Source organism: Trichosurus vulpecula, chromosome 5 (assembly GCF_011100635.1).
Source record: "Trichosurus vulpecula isolate mTriVul1 chromosome 5, mTriVul1.pri, whole genome shotgun sequence".
Taxonomy (NCBI): domain Eukaryota; kingdom Metazoa; phylum Chordata; class Mammalia; order Diprotodontia; family Phalangeridae; genus Trichosurus; species Trichosurus vulpecula.
The window spans coordinates 23,976,237-23,993,716 of NC_050577.1; positions in this window are offsets into that span (position 1 = coordinate 23,976,237).

The window sequence follows — 17,480 nt, forward strand, 5'->3', positions numbered from 1 at the left end:
AGAACACTGGGATAGGTCAATGAACTTTCATACTTGAAGCAATTGTTGCAGTAAGCAGAACTTAATTCCCACTTTAGGCTTTCTGCAGGAGATTAGGTTATAAGAAAAGAGAAAAAAACCTGCAAGACATCTTTTTTTTCTGTCATTTCAACTTTGGATATGTTGGAATTACAGAAATAAAGTCAGATAATCCAAGTTTGTAGAACTGCTAAAAACAGATTTTGGAGGTTTGACTATTAATCATTTTAAAATTGTAGGGGAGAACTGGAATTTGGGGTAATTCCAGGAACCCCTTCTTAAATATCTTAGTAAGTTTTGAGGGTACCACTCTGTAGAATTTGTTTTAAGGAAAAACAAGAATTTAATTATTAAAGTTTTGAAAGTAAATGGCAAGGTTAATAGCTTCATTGTTCTAGGGCAGTGAAGGAAGACAGTTAGTTTGGAAGTAATCCCAGAGTCAAGAAAGAAAAAAAAATAGATAAATGGTTTGTACTTTATAGCAACCTCTTGTTAATCCCTCGTTGAATGATTGTTTAAACCAGAGATCCCCTGTGACTCGCCCAGAGCAGAGACCCTCTCCCCACTCTCGTATCAGATCAGATTCCCAAATACAGATGTTAAAAAAATGCAGAGAAACTTGAATTACATTCCAGTTGCAGAAAACTGTTCAATCTTAGTCAAGTTATCTTATCTCTGTTTATCCCAGTTTCCTGATCCATAAAGAGAAAAATAATAATGGTACTGACCTCCCTGGGCTGTTTTAAGATCAAAATGACATAATGAGGGTAAAGTGCTTAACACAGTGACTGGCATATGCTAAGCACTACATTATTATTATTATTTCTTTAATTGAATGTAACTGTTCCATACCTGATAACTCTAAGGTGGTTTCAAAATGCCAAAGGTAACAAGATCAATGATCTTTATATGTGATGATTTGGAAATGTGGTTGACATCATCTGAAGTTCTGTTTTGTGTTTTAAATACATGATGTTGTTTGTGTTATTATTGTATTTCTAAGTTCTCTTAGAGTGTGAAATTTGAGAGACCGTTGAAACAGAAATGCTGTTAGACAAAACAACTTTTTAATCTGGACGTTGTTATCCATGAATTGGGCTTTTAAAAGGATGTGATAAAGATAGATATTTGAAAATTGTTAAATATTTAATGAGGTGTATTTTGTCATAAAGCAGATAATGATAATAATAGTAAGCTTACTATGATACAAATTTTCATTTGAAAATTCTCAGCTATTATGAAAGTATATAGGATGGTTTAAAGATGTAGCTTCAACAGATTAATGATGAGTCAACTACCAGGTGTATGCTGTATGTCTGAAGCCCCAGAATATGGGTAGTTTTAATTTATAAGTAAAGGATGAATGAAATGTTAACTATTAGAGAAACGTCAGGAAAGATATTCAAGCCCTAAGTGGTAGTTAGTGAAATTTTGCTATTTAAGGTAAAAAAAAAATTCCTGGGATTGTAATTTACTAATACTTTGAGCTTTGATTACAGGGGTAGTCGTCTGAATTGTCTTGAAGCCAATAGTAGAAAATGGCATGTGTCATTTTGGTGGATTTCTGTGCCTGGGAAAAGTTTTGGGGATGACCAGAGTGTGGCCTATATAGAATTTTCCTGACTCTATTTCTCCATTGTGCTATTTCCTTTCTGAAAAGGAAAATTCTCACCTGGTTAATCCTGAGACTTGCTTTAGATACTCTGTGACAACTTTGATTGGCTATCAGGTATGACTCATGCCTGGAATCAAACAGAGCTAAGGGAGTTTTTCCTTCTGTTATGATATATGACATTGTCATCAATATGTCCCTTTACCTTTTGTAGTCAATTTCTATAATCAAGAAGTTTTGTAATTATAATACTAGATCTATTGAATAATAGATTGATACTTGAACAGATATCTCTGAGTTACTCTAATAGGGTGCAAGTATGAATATCTTACAATTTTAACCTGTATTTATGGTTAAACTATAATATAGGAATGATACCCTCTTAAGAGGGAAATGATTAGACAAAGTAATAAGATAAAGATGTAATGTATAAAGTTTTCTAAATAAATGGAATAGTAAATTTTGAGAAAGCAACAGGATTAGACTTATCTCTAAGAACTATACACATATGCATATGATTGGCTTCCAAATCCATTTATCATGGAAATTTGAGCTTTGAGTATATTTTAGTAATGTTATCAAAATCAGATTAAAGATTTATTAATTAAGACTTATGTAAGTTTCACATAAATTGTATGAATAATGGTAAAGAAAGTGAAAATATTTTTCCATTTTAAGGTATCTATCTGGTAAGCTTAAAGGGCAGAAGAGTTCATTTTGCAGTTGGACCCTCCTAAATTTTTAAAAGATTCTTATATCAGGTACAGAATTTAGGTAAGGATAGAAAAAACAAATGGTATATGAACTGAAATTCCCTGAAGTTTCAAAATTAGAGAACCAAATTTAAATTGTATTACTAGCAGAATTATCTAGGAACCTCTAGATTTGGAACCAGAGAAGCAGAGCCCCTTTTAGAGCTGTCCTGAGAATAAGCCTATTTTCAAGAAAAGATATCTAGGGACCAGATAACCACATGAGACATCTGGGACTCAAAATTTGCTGATTAAGTGGATACTGAGAATGGGTTACTAGGATACAAGTAGAGTTGATGTTAATTAATATTGGTGATGAACATTATATTGCTTTGCTCTTTTGTTTTAAGATGTTTATGTTTAAGTTTTCTTGGTTACCTTAGTGACATGTAAATTTTGCTTCTCAGACAGAACTAGTCCATTGTGAGACCTCTAAGTAGTCTGATCTGTACCTGACTTAATGTAATTATGCAATTATGGGAATTGTGAGAAAAACTTTATCGCATTGTTTGAACCTAGTTTTGTGTGGCCGGGAAACTGGACCATCTCGATGTGTTGTTTAGAGACTCTTAACTAAGGACCTATGTTATGCTGACCAGAAACTCAGCTTCAAAGATTGATGCAAGGAGTTTTCCCTAAGGGTCCCTACCAGGTCCTTCTGATCACTCCCAGATTATGGGTGTGGACTCCTGGATCATCTGAAGAAAGCTCCTGCAGAACCCTTTGGGGACCTCAAGTTTGAGTAGTACAGACCCAGAAGCAGCCAATATCCAGATGAGACAGCTGTTCCAAGATTTCAGATAAGGGCTAAATATACTGTCCTAGATTTTTTTTCCTCTTCCCTGTTGTTATGTGTCCAACCACAATGCCCTGATTCAAGTGTATGTTGGCATTTTCTTCCCCTACATTCTTGCCACCCACATCCTGGCCTTTTCTGCTTGCAAGCAAACAATGGCTACCAGTGATACCTGGGACATACTTCCTCAATAGGTCCCCTCAAGGAGCTGACCTCCTGGGATAAAAATGCTCACCCTGACCCAACTGGCCCCTTGTGGCATCTTAGCTTACGCCTGCCTCTCCTTGATTGGCCAGAAGGGTAGGGGTTCTTTCAGATCCCCTAACCTTGGGCCAAAAGGGAAAAATGTCGAGATATTAGGAGACACCCTGTTTTCCAGAGCTAAGGCCCAGCAAGCAAGCTGTGCCCTGAGCTTGGTATAACAACAATCCTTTGTGCTTGCCCTCTGGCAAAATCATTGTTTTGACCAGCGCCAGCTGTTCTCGGAGTTCAGAGAAGTTGTGGTCATGAAGCCCTCCTATGAATCAAACTTGTCCCGTTGTTGCTGCTACCCCTCACCGTCAGGGCTACAGCTCACTGCACAACCATTGGCATAAGCACTGAGATCACCCCACACTGCCTTGGGCCCCCCCCCCACCCTCACCCCCAACTAGGGGCAGGGCGCCAGCACATGTGACCTTGCTTGCAAGCTGTTTCCCTCACTCTGAAATTAAACTTCTGTTTGATTCCTGACTCTTCTCTCTCTGGCCTGCTCTGTTTGGCTCCGGCCACCCAGAGGTTAGAGTCTGGTTCTGTCTCATTGACATAGGATTCTAGGACTCTGCTCCTCCCCATGATGGAACTGGAATCAGCATGGATATATGCTTGTCCACTCTTCCAATTGAGTCCACAGGCCCTTGTTTTAAAAATTCATTTATGTGATCCTTTCTTCCTCAAAACATCTACCAAATACATCAGGGGATACTTCCATGCTTTCAATTTCCATCCACATTAGCAGACTCATCCTATCTTTTTGAAGATTTTGTTTTTCTTTACTTCACAAAATTCAAGCATCATTGGCTTTTTGAGGGTGGAACTTGTTAACACAAACAGTGGAACTAGGTCCCAGCATGTAGTTAGTGTAAGGCACTCCCAAGGGAGGCAGCTCTGAGAGGTTAATGCTAATACCTTCCCTCAGTGGCTACCTCCAAGTCAGCCTATTTCTTGTTTGTAAATAGTTTGCATATTATCTCCTCCAAAAGTGAGCTCCTTGAGAGCTGGGATTGTCTTTTGCCTTTCTTTGTATCTCAAGCACTTAGCACAAAGCCTGGCACATAGTAAGTGCTTAATAAATGTTTATTGACTTGACTACATGACTTGCCAGAGTCAAAAGACCAATGTGTATCGGAGGCAGAACTCTAGTTCTATTGGTTCAAGGCCATCTCTTTAACCATTACACCAAGCTGCCTCCTTTGGAATGTGACAAAGAAGTATTGTCGTATGAGTGGGACTTCCCCACCCTTGCTGTCCATGTTCAGACCAGATTATCCTTACTCCTTTCCAGCCTATGGCCTGGAGCAAAAACATACACTCTACTACCATGCCACAGTTCTGAAGTGTCTATTTTTGGGGAGATAGTTTCCCTCTCCTCCCACCGTCTCCTATTGTGGAGAAGTGATTTCTCCACCAGTGTGGATGTACATTTGATATCCCTTTGAGCTCTGAAAACCACCCTGTCTCAGCTAACAAGAGAATTGGGCTATCCCTATGTATACTGTTGGACCTTGTTTAGCTTAGAGTATTTAAATGAAAAGAATTTACATTTTGATTTGCTAGTTATCTTTCAATTAGGCCACATTTATTGAAATGAAGGAGAATAACTCAGGTGTGGTTTTTTTTTTTTTTTTTGAGATAGAGGAAGGCAGGGCAATTGGGGTAAGTGACTTGCCCAAGGTCACACAACTAGTAAGTGTGTCAAGTATCTGAGGCTGAATGTGAACTCAGGTCCTCCTGAATCCAGGGCCCGTGCTCTACTCACCGTGCCACCTAGCTGCCCCAGGTGTGTTGGTTTTTGTTCAGTCTTTTGTTGTCTATAGCTCATTCAAGATCAGACTGTTTGAAAATGCCGTGGGAATTAATGAATTGGTGTTCAGTTGGGTTGGTTTTTTTTAATGCATTAACTAAAGTAGGTGGGAAAATTTTTAAAGATAAAATGAACTTCTTCAAAAATAATTCCCACTATTAAAACTTTTTTCTTTTAATTTCCCATGCTCCAATAGTGTAGTATCCTCCTGTAGTCTGTCTCTTGTTGGAAGCCTTCAAGGAAGAGACAGGAAAATCTGCTTCTTCACCAGATTCAATAACATAAGATTCAGGGCCTGTTAATACTATTCCAAGCGATCATTGTTTCAATAATTGTATCATATCTGTAAGAGAATTCCTTAGATTATTTTATTACATGACTTATGTGAATGACACAGGAAGGCACAGTAAAGACCAGAGCAGTTTTGAAAGATGATGTGATTTTGGGCATCAAGAAGTATGGAAGCTTTTGAAATGGAAACTTTTTTTAATGTCTCTTGTTTGCAAAGAAAATTCAAAAGGGATTGAGATTCATAGTTGGTGCTTTTACTTGTTGGTTAATATAATTTTTTACTATCTGAAATTGTTGGCACCTGAAATGCCTAACTTTAAAATTAGGTATTATTCTGAAGAAATGAATCCCATTTAATAACTGTACAGAACAAACTCATTATCATAGGAATTAGAAAGTAATTTTGTTTTTTAAATTAATCACAATATGAAGAATGGAGGCCACATTAGCTGTATATGAAATACAAAGCCATACTAAATACTATATAGCCAATAAATGCAAAACATAAAGATGGAAGGATATCTTGCTTTGCCACCAACATTGTTATGTCAATGAAATTAAATGGTCAAAACCTCTGCACACATACTTAAGTTCTGACCATTTAATTACATTGTCATAAGTATCTTTTATATTAGTATATAATAACTTTATTATAATCATTTTTTAAAAAATCAAGAACATTGTTAAGAGTGGCTTTTATTCTGTGGCCTCAGCTTTGGGAGGAAAAGAAGGGAAATGCTGTATAGCTAATGTTAGTTACTGAAAAGCAGTTCAGATTTGGGGGCTCCAGTTAGGTTTCACAAGCTATCACCTCGTGATATCATTGGAGTTCTTTAAAAATGAAGGATGAAAAACAACTTTGTCATAGGGCCTGGACTAAGAATTTCATTGGTAGAAAACACTTTGAGGTAAAGAAACTCTCTCTCCTCAGGACATCTTTTCTGTAGTGGGATGGTTTTGGAGTCTCCAAGAGCACTGAGAGACTGAGACTTGCAGAGCGTCGCAGGCAGGGTCTTCTTGGCCCCTAGCCTGGCTCTCTCCATCTGCCATGCTGATTCTCAGGTTTCACTTAATATCATCCAAATCTACTTGTGAACTGGATTCTCAAAGGAACAAATGTACTGAGAAAGATCCCCCCTCCCCCCATGTTGTTTGTTATCAGAAATAAATCTTCCTTTATTATACAAATGAAAATGTGATTTGCTGATAAGCTTCTCCAAATGTCAGATTACAGTTCGTGAATAAAATGGAATATTAGCATAAGAAATGACAAATGTGGAGCAGGCAGACTTCAGAAAAATCTCCAAAGACTTATGTGAACTGATGCTGAGTGAGGGGAGCAGAACCAGGGGGACATTGTACACAGTTACAGCCACATTGTGCAATGACTAACTGATAGATTTGGCTCTTCTCAGCAATGTAAGGTTCTAAGACAGCTCCAAAAGGCTCACGATGGAAAATGCTGTCCACATCCAAAGAAAGAATTGAGGAGTCTGAATGCAGATCAAAGCACACTATTTGCTCTCTCTCTCTCTCTCTCTCTTTTTTGTTTATTTTGTTTTGTTTCTTCTTTCTCGTGGTTCATTCCATTGGTTATAATTCTTCTTTGCAACATGACTAATGTGAAAATATGTTTAATGTGAATGTATGCAGCCTATAGCAGATTGCACACCATCTTAGAGAGGGGGGAGGAGAGGGAGAGGGAGAAAATTTAAAACTCAAAAGCTTGTAGAACTGAATGTTTTAAACTAAAAATAAAATTTTTTAAAAAGTAAAAAGAATTAAGAAATGATGAACAAGCAGATTTTAGAAAATCCTAAAATGACTTTTACAAATTGATGCAAAGTGAAATGAGCAGAACCAGGAAAACTTTGTACGCAGTGTCAGCAACATTGTATGATGATCAACCATGAATGATTCAGCTCTTCTCAGCAACACAATGGTGCAAGACAAGTACAAAGGACTCATGAAGGAAAATGCTCTCCATATCCAGATAAAGAACTGTTGAACTCTGAATGCAGATTAAGATATATTTTTTCACTTAAAAAAATAAATGACAAATATGGAGAATTCATAGAAACATAGGAAGACTTATGTGAACTGATGCAGAGTGAAATAAGGAGATTAAGGAAAAATATACACACAATGACTATAGTAATGTAAATGAAAGGAGAAATAAATTGAAGCCAAATACTATGTAATTAAAGCGATTATTGGCCCCAGAAAAGAGGTAAGGAAACGTCCAACCCTACTGTCACTGGAGAGGTAGACTATGGGTATGGAATGTTGCCACGTTACAAGGTAGGATTGGAGGGAGGAAGTTAATAGGGAAATAATTGTGATGTTAAAAAACATCCATCAGATTTTTTAAGAAAGAAAGTTAGGCTGTAGAACCATCTCCACACACAATGCAAATCTCCGTATAAAACTTATCCAACCAGTATCCAAAGGAATGAATGAAAATCATTTTACTGGTATTGACCCTTTCACATCAATTCTTTCAATTTGCCTTTCAGAGCAAAATTCTTGAGGCCTCTTATTAACTCAGAACAATTTAAACATACTGTGATTTAAGGATCAACCAATTTAGACCATTCCCACATGTAGTTTTTAACTATAGGCAGTGTTCCATTTGGGTAACATAAAAACAAAATCTGAATTTATATGCAGTGGAAACAATTTGAAATGAATATGGGATAATGTAATCACATTCCCAGGAATGTGCCATGCAAAGGGCCAACACGAATGTGAGTACAAGTTGTGATTTTTTGAAAGTAACACAATTTACCCCACCAGGCACATGAGGAAATCAGCCTTGTTACTTCCCAGTCTCACCATCTATGTCATGTATACAACTGATTATATAGGACGTGTTCATGAATTATGAAATTTAAACCACAGAACAAATCTTTTAACCCTATGTTCATTGCAGAAGAAAGAAGAATTTCTCTGTCCATGACTACCTAGGCCATGATAACAGTATTCCAAAGTAGCCTCTGCCTCCTCTTTATTCTCTCCCAGACAAAATCTTTAGGGTACATCCCTCACAGGATTAATGAATAACATTAGCCATAGTCATCCACCTCTAGGATCCCAAGATTGAAAATAAGGGATTCCAGCATTCCACCATGGCATTCTCCCAAGACCTGTTAAAGACCTTAGTTTGAAAAGGCCAAGGTCCCCCACAGCATCCTGGGCCATCTCCAGTTGTCCTGATCCATATCTGCCCACTAGACTCAGATGGCTCCAGTGGAGAAAGTTAGGCTGGTGGTTTTGCACAGCCCCCTTTCATTAAATCTAATTCATTTGCATGTCAAGGCATCACCTCCCTGATGTCATGGTCCTCCTCGAGAACAAAGGACAAACAGCATGGCATCCTCCTACCTCCCAGCTCCCACAAAATGCACATGGACCTCTCTTGTGAATTCAGATAGTGACTGCTACTTCTGGTACATCTGAGTTCCAACCAAACGATAGGATTTTAATCCTAATGATTAATTTTGTCAACCTTAGCACTTTAAATTCAGTTTGAGATTTTTGTATTAGATAAAAGTCAAATGGGTGAAGAGGATATGTCCTAAACATTACAATATTTCTTATCCAAAAACTTCTCTTAGCTGACCTCGTCCTAAAACCGTAACAATATGGAGAAACTCAAAAGGGATAAGAGATATCCCACAATGCCCTCTAGAATATATAAAACCTTTCCTTTACTGCATACCACCACTTAGATAACAATCTTTGGTTAAAAAGTGACATTGGGATAATACTGCCTTTTCATTTTACTTGTGCGCTACAGAGATCTGTCTGTAGGTCTTAATCTTCATCTTTCTTGACACTGCTGAACACCCTCTCTTCCTAGATACTCTGTAGGCTACTCTTGGTTCTTCGACTTGTTGGGCCACTCCTTAGGTACCTTTGCTAGGTTGTCATCCACATATACACTATCCCTTCCTTGCAAATGTACCCCTATGCTGAGCTTTCTTTATACAGTCTCTCTTGGTGACCTTAGCTCCCATGGGTCCAATTATCTCTACGTAGATGAGTCCCAAACTTTTTTATTTGGTCCTAGTCTTCCTGAATTCCAGTCCCACTTCACCAACTGCCTATTGGACATTTTAAAATGGATTTCCCGTAGGCATGGAAACATCACTATCTCCCCCGCCCCAATTCCGTCCTTTTTCTGAACTTCCCTGTTTCTGTTGAGGTTACCACTATCCTAGTCACATAGGTTCAAAACCTCAGAGGCATCTTTGATTTTTCACTACATGTCCAATCAGTTGCCAGTCTTGTCATTTTTATCTCCTCCACATCTGTCACATCCATCCCCTTCTCTCCACTCACATGGCTACTTCTTTCATTCAGGCCCTCATCCCCTTTTGCCTAGACATCCACAGCAGGTTCCTAGTTAATCTCCTTGCGTCATGTCTCTGCCCTCTCCAATCCATCCTTTGCACAGTTAGCTGCCAAAGTGATTTCCCTAAGGTGCAAATCTGACCCTGGCACTTCATTTCTTAATCAATTCCAAAGGCTCTCTATTACCTCTAGGTTCAAACTACAGATACCTCTTTCTGACATTTAGAGCCTTTCACAACCTGGCTCCAACCCACCTTCTAGCCTTATACATTACTCCCCTTCATGCACTTTAGGACCCAGGCAAATGGACCTTCTTACTGTTCCTCAGATGCAGCTCTCCATTTTTGCCTCTGTGTATATGTACAAGTGTCCCCCACATCTGCAATGTGTGCCCTACTCACCTTTGCCTTAGAATTTCAAGTTTTCTTCAAAGCACAATCTGAGTCACCTTTGTGAAGTTTCTCCTGTTCCCTTAGCTGCTATTGCTTTCTACCCTAAAATTACCTTTTCCAAAATGTATATTTATTTATATTTCTATATGTTGCCTCCCCTGATATGGGAGCTTCTTGGTGGAAGGGTTTATTTTATTTTTGTCTCTGTATTTCCAGTGCCTAGTACAGTGCTTGGCCCATAATAGGTAATTAAGAAATGCTTCTATCATCTTGGGCCTTGGTGAGTCCTTCAGAGGTAGAACTGAAAATCAAAACCAGGGAGTTTTAGCACTCATGGGTCTGCAAGAGGCAGGGATGCCTTCACAAGTGAGTGGCATAGAGACTCTACACCTTTCCAAGGGTCTCCAGAACTTTATACAACACTGACTGCTTTGGCAGGAAACCAAACCATATTCTAGTACCATAGTTTCTACCACAGATTAACTCTTTTTAAAAAATGATCCAAGAAGACAGGGAGTAGAAAGACATTGGATTCGGAGTTGAGATCCAGATTCTAGCCTTGATGATGCCACTAGATTGCTTTGAAACACACACCTGAATCTTTCCAAGGTGTAGCTCCTTCTGTAAATATACCATGTCACTAGTAATTCAGTAGGACCAAGCTGGCAAGGTTTATTGGTCAGTTTCCTCCAACAACTACTTCAGAGCATACTTAATAGTCTATACCAGGGATGGGGAGTCTGGGGCCTCGAGGTCACATGTGGCCTTCTAGGTCCTCGAGTGCAGCCTTTTGACTGAGTCCAAGTTTTACAGAACAAATCCTTTTATTAAGGAGATTTGTTCTGTGAAGTTTGGATTGAGTCAAAGGGCTGCACTTGAGGACCTAAAGGGCCACATGTGGCCTTGAAGCCACAGGCTCCCTACCCCTGGTCTACCATCTTTTCTAGCCAGACCATTTGATTGAATTCAGAAGGATAAAATGAAGATAGTTTGGATAAGATTCTTTTGCGCAATAAACTCCCTAAATTAACTGAGCTAAAAGCATACCCATTGTTAGAAATTATAGAGTGTGGCAACCCAAGTGGCCAACCATCCAATGATATGTTAATGTGGATTATTTTTGTTATTGACAGCAACAATACCAATAATAAGTGGTGATGCTGAGCTGTGATTATTGCAAGAGAGGTTAAGGGATGGGAGGAGAAAGTAGTTGAAGCTATTTTGAGAAGAAATCATCCATATAAGCTCTTTTGATTAGTGCTGCATAATCAATGTAGAACCTTGACCTTTTGGGGTTACTCCCCATAGGAAAATGGATGCCTTTGTTGGGTTATGCTGAATCTCTTGGCAGGTGCTTTTGACTTTTGGAGTATTTTCAATGTTGAAATAAATTTGGGAACACTAGTCAGAGCTTCTAACCATACTTCTCACATGTAATGCATGTTGTATGACTAACGTAATGAGGTAACAACCTGTTGGAGTAATTACTTAATTTCCCAGGGACAGGTTAGATATAAGGATGAAGTAAAGATAAGAGTCAAAGGTAATCTTCAGGTTTTAATCCTGAGTGACTAGGAAAATGATGGCACCATTGATGGTGGATAAAGACTGGACCTATGATTTCACTAGTACAGGGAACTCCAAGAGGAGCAAATTACCTTTGTTGATGCATATCACTACTTGCTTTCTAATTTTCTTTATAGTTAGAGAGAGTGGCTTAGAGCACTTAAACACTAAGTGACTTATCCAAGTTCACACGACTTGCATATCCCAGAGGTAGAATTCCACTTGAGGTTTCCCTCACTATGAGGGAGTCTGTCAATAGAAATCTGAAAAAAAAAATCAGGAAGGGAGAAGCAATGAGTCACCTTTAGAAGGAAAATTTTATTTCCTAGTCAGAAACTAATTACAGAGAATACTGCCCTATTTCTTCAAGCTCCCACTCGCCCCCAGACTTGAAAGATGATCAGCATGTCTTTTTCTCAGTACATTCTACACTAAGCTATGTCTTTAAAAATCTGTTGTCCAAGTATGCAGAATTTACTCAGGTCATTTAGAGCCTTACTTCTTGAATTTGATGACAGTTAAGAGGCTTGTCAGTTTTTTATCCTTTGCTAAAAATCCATGTGCTAGATTTCTCACATCTTCTTGGTCAGAGGCTATGATTTCATGTTGAGCAACTGTCTTTTGATATTGTTTTGCTATTCCACAAAATTTTTAATGTTAAAATAGTTGGAATATGCACACAAACCCTTCTTTCTCAATTATGTCTTTTATAAACATTAAAAGCATGTTCAGGAATTAGCAGCTTAATGGATTGTTTTCCTGTTGATCTGAGAATCCTGCAATAATAACCTCAATTTAAAAGGTTCCAAACAATTGGTCAGCAGTACTGTTTTTCAAAAGAGCAACTTTGCTAATAGTCTCAATTTACTTATTAACCTATTCCCTTGGCATTTTTCTTTTTTCTATATCTTTCCTTTTAAGTAGAGGATGCAAATTGAAAAGCTGGGTAGTATTTTCTTTGGTTTTGCTTTCCCTGTTCAAATTGAAGACATGATTTTCATCAGAACTTCTCCTCCTTCTTTTCTTCCTGCTTCTCCTCCTCCTCCTCCTCCTCCTTCTCTTCTTCTTCCTCTTCCTCCTCCTCTTTCTCCTCCTCCTTCTTGTCATATATTTAAAGGGATGCATCAAGTCTAATAGGGACCCTTCCAGATTTTAAAAAGAAAAAAGAACAGTGGGGATTCCAGAAACCATAAACCGGAGAATTTAACACTAATCTCTGATAAAATTCCAGAATAAGTTATTAAACAAGTTATTTGTGAGCATTCAGAAAGGGACGCGATGATTGCTAGAGGCCATCATTGACTCATTAAGAATGGTGCCAGATTAACCTCATTTCCTTTTTAACAGGTTCATTAAATCAGCAGAATGCTAGTACAGTATATCTGGATTTCAGAAAGGCACTTGATAACATCTTCAATGAAATCACTGTGGGCAAGATGGAGGGATTTGAGCTGTTTGATGGAGCAGTTAGGTGGATTTGGAATGAACTGAACCACCACACCCAGAGTGTGATTAGTGGGTTGATGTCAATCCCTAGGAAAGTCTCTAAAGTTGTTCTGACCTTTGTCTTATTGGCAGAATAGGGAAAACCCAATCTCTTTATGTATCAGCTACTATGTGCCAGGTACTAAGCTAAAGACTGAAGCTACAAAGATAAAAATGAAACAATCTCTTCCCTCACAAAGGCAGAAAGGAGCAGTATAATTACACCAGAAAGTAGTTGTGGGCTTCAGCTTTTGTGACGGTTGCAATAAACAATATTTAAGCTGTAAAGGAGCAACTCATGTAGCTGATTATGAGCCTTTGCTCTTAAAACTAGCTCTTGTTATAGACATATATATATATATACACACACACATGTATGCACAAATATACATATGTATATGTACAGAAGTATACATGTATCAGTTATGGATATATACACATATGTATGTACCTGTATATATCATTGGTGTCCTATCATCATCATCATCATCATCATCATCATCATCATCATCATCATCATCATTTTCAGTCACTTTTGCAAATAGAGTGGTTTCTTAAGAGTGAGATTAGAACTTGGGTAAGACTCTGCTGCAACAAGATTGATTCAGGTACCAACTTGCCCAGATTCAACCACTCTACTCTTCTCTTTCCCATGGGCATTTCTTTAGGAAGGAACTGGAAGCAACCTCTGCAGACATGACTAAAATAAACAAGTTCAGACCAATCTAATCTCAAAGTGGTCATAAAGTAATTGCTCGCTACCATGCCGATATAGACTAATCAGGGATACTAGAGCACTCAGGTTATGAGCCTCAACACTGAAATGCCTGTACCCTGCAGACATCGAGATGGTGATACAAGAAGAAACACATGGCAAGCATCCGGTGGCTCACCATCTCTCCTCCTTCCCTTGATCTTCTCCTGGCAGGCGCTGTATAACTTCCCCTTCTTACTTTAATCCTTTCCGCCCTAAGGCCTGGCTCCATCTACTTTACCTTCTGCCAATCATTGACCATCTATCAATCAATGCAGGCACATCTACCACATGCCTTGGTATAGTTGAATGGGCACTGAGATGTTTAGCCTGGAAAAGAAAAGATGAGAGGAAGGGGAGGACATGACAGCTCTCTTCATGTATTTGAAAAGCTGTCCTTTGGAAGAGGATTAGACATGTTCTCTTTGGTTCCAAAGGGCAGAACCAGCAGGAAGGGTGAAAATTACAAAGAAGTAGATTTATGCTTGGTGTTGGGAAACATTTCCTACCAACTCAGTTGTCCCAAAGTCAGCTGAGTAGCCTCAGGAGATGGTGAGTTCTCCCTCAATGAAGGTCTTCAAGCAAAGGCTAAATGACCATTTGCCTTATATATTGCCATAAGGATTTCTTTGGGGGCATGAGTGGGACTAGATAGTCACTGAGGCCCCTTTCAGCTCTTAAATTCTATGATTAACTAAAATCCCTTCCATTCATTAATGCCATTAGTCTATCATACTATGGATTTGGGCTTTTGAATTTAGACATGTGCCTGGTCACAACGTGATGGGAGAGAGAGGAGGGTCTATTTCTCTTAGAGTTGAGAGTTCATTTCAAGCAAGCAGAACTGCTATTCTAATCCAGGTTTCTCCCTCCTTCTAAAACTCAGAGCTAAATACCACTTCTCTAAACTCCAACATTTAGGATTTTCTTAAGCTACAACCAAAAAAAGTTGCTACCAACAATGACAGATGAGAATATATCCCAGGTATTCCCTGCCATATAACCAGCTTCCATAGTAGGCATGAATACCTGATACTGAGGATAAGAGAAGCATGAACACCTTTATCATCATCATCATCATCATCATCATCATCATCATCTTCTTCTTCTTCTTCTTCTTCTTCCGCTGCTGCTGCTACTACTACTACCACCACTAACACTACCACCACTACCACCACCACCACTATTACTACTACTACTACTACCATTTAAGTTGAGACAAAGCTATGATATGAAAGTCCAGCCAGCCTCTCCAGAGCATTCTAAGTCCTTGCTGTCAGCATAATACAATTATATTCTGGGGGCCCCACTGAGACTCCTAAAACTCCTGACATCCAAGGTCAGTTCTTAGAAGTGTCCAGGCATACAGGGCAAGAGGATAACTAATATATGATTATGCAGACTCTTCTATACTTCTCTCTGTCACAAATTAAAGGAATCCAGGGGCCCACAGATCCTCTTTAGGATTATAAATGGATTCTTGACATTTGAGTTCTTTTGCTACCATAGTGTCTAATTACCCTCTCACTCTTGAAACCGACATTATGTGACACCTTGTCCCTTGATGATAAAGCAGGCTTCTACTTGACTTTAGTAGATGCCAGGGCCACTCTGAAAGAGAGTACATGGGAAGCGTGTATGTGTGTGTGGTGGGGGAGAGGGAGCCAGTCTTTCTGATTCCTTTCATAAATCAGGTCTTTCTCTTGAGCGTCATCTATTATGACCCGACACTGACTTGCCCTGCTCGTCTCCTCTCTGTGTGTTCTCCAGCGTTCTTAATGGCACAGACCATGTGAGCATGTGAAAGGAAACCTTAGGCTGTCCCAGAATCATCATGGATCTGCTATACCCCACCCAGTCTCTCAAGTTTTTAGTCAAGCCTTGTCTGCAAGGCACCGAAACAACCTCGTATGAAGTGGGAAAAAATTGGTTGGACTGGATATTTGGAACTACAAAGACATAGTAAGAATGATGATTAATTTTTTTATTGGCTTCAACCTCTGAGGGAATAAAAAGGAACAATAGTAGCAAAAGGAGCTTTGGATTTAGAGATCAGAGACATCATTTTAAATACTTGCTTAACTCCTCATTAGCTGTGTAGCTGTGATTTCCTGAACCTCTGAGAGCCTCCATTTCCCCATCTGATGTAAGGACAAGAGCATGGAGTCAAAGGACCTGAGTCCAATCTTGACTCTCCAGCTTGCTCCCTGTGTGGCCTGGGACCAGACATTTTTTTATCTGTAGGCTTCACCTTCCTCATCTGCAAAACTGGGGAGACGGAGGAGATGACCTCTAAGGTTTTTCTCAGCTCTAAACCTATGATTGTAAAGTAGGGATAATGGTATAGGCACAACCCAAATCACAGGGTTGTTAGGGGGATTAAATAAGCTAATGGATAGAAAGCACTTTATAGGCATAAAGGGATACGTTCATTTGAACTATTTACTTAATATGAGGGGACTGGACCTGTGATTTCATTGATGTAGACAATTTCTAGGGAGGACACTCCCTCTACCAGTACAGATAGGCACCTCTCAGAGGTTAATTGATGCATCCAGGTATGTCAGAGGCCATAATTGTACCCAGATCATGCTGAATTGGCTTCTTCTCATTTAGAAAAATACTTAAAATTAATTTATTAGCTATCAATAAAAAATAGTGAAATAGATTAATAAATAACTTTTCCATTGCCTGTGTTAGCATCTGTCTCTGCCTGTTGATCTCTAATCTATCTTCAGGCCCCACATCAAGTGCCACCTCCTCCTTGAAGCCTTTCCTACCTACCTCCCCCAGCTGGAAGTGATGTCTCCCACATCTGATCTTATAGAACCTTGTTCTCCTCTTATACATACACCATATTATAATTTATATGATCTTTTTCTCTAACACTCTATAGCATTGTGGTCATGGGCCAATTATTTACCTTTCTGTGCCTAGACAACTCTCTAAAAGTATAGGTCTGGTATGGTGAAGAGAGCGCTGGATTTTGCAATCAGAGAACCTGGGTTTAAATCTCACCTTTGTCCCTTACTCAGGTGGAACAAGGGCAGTGGAGGATGACCTTTAGAGCTCTAAGATCCTGCAGATGCTGTCTTTCTGGTATGTTCACTTTCTCCCTTCTCCTATAGTCTCTTAAGTATTTGAGGCTGAAAAACCTATCTATTTCACATTTATTACAGAATGTGAAGATTACAGAATCTTCACAGTGCTGAATCAGGTATGAGGCAGGTAATGAGGGTACAACACAAATTTTTAATAATAATTATCAAAGTATGCTCTTTGTTGCTGCCATTAAGACAAAACCTAATGTTGAAGGCATTTTAAAAACTCCCTTGAAGGTGACATTAGATTTTATCCCCCGAAGTAAGCTCAGTAGTCATCCTTGCGATATTAAAA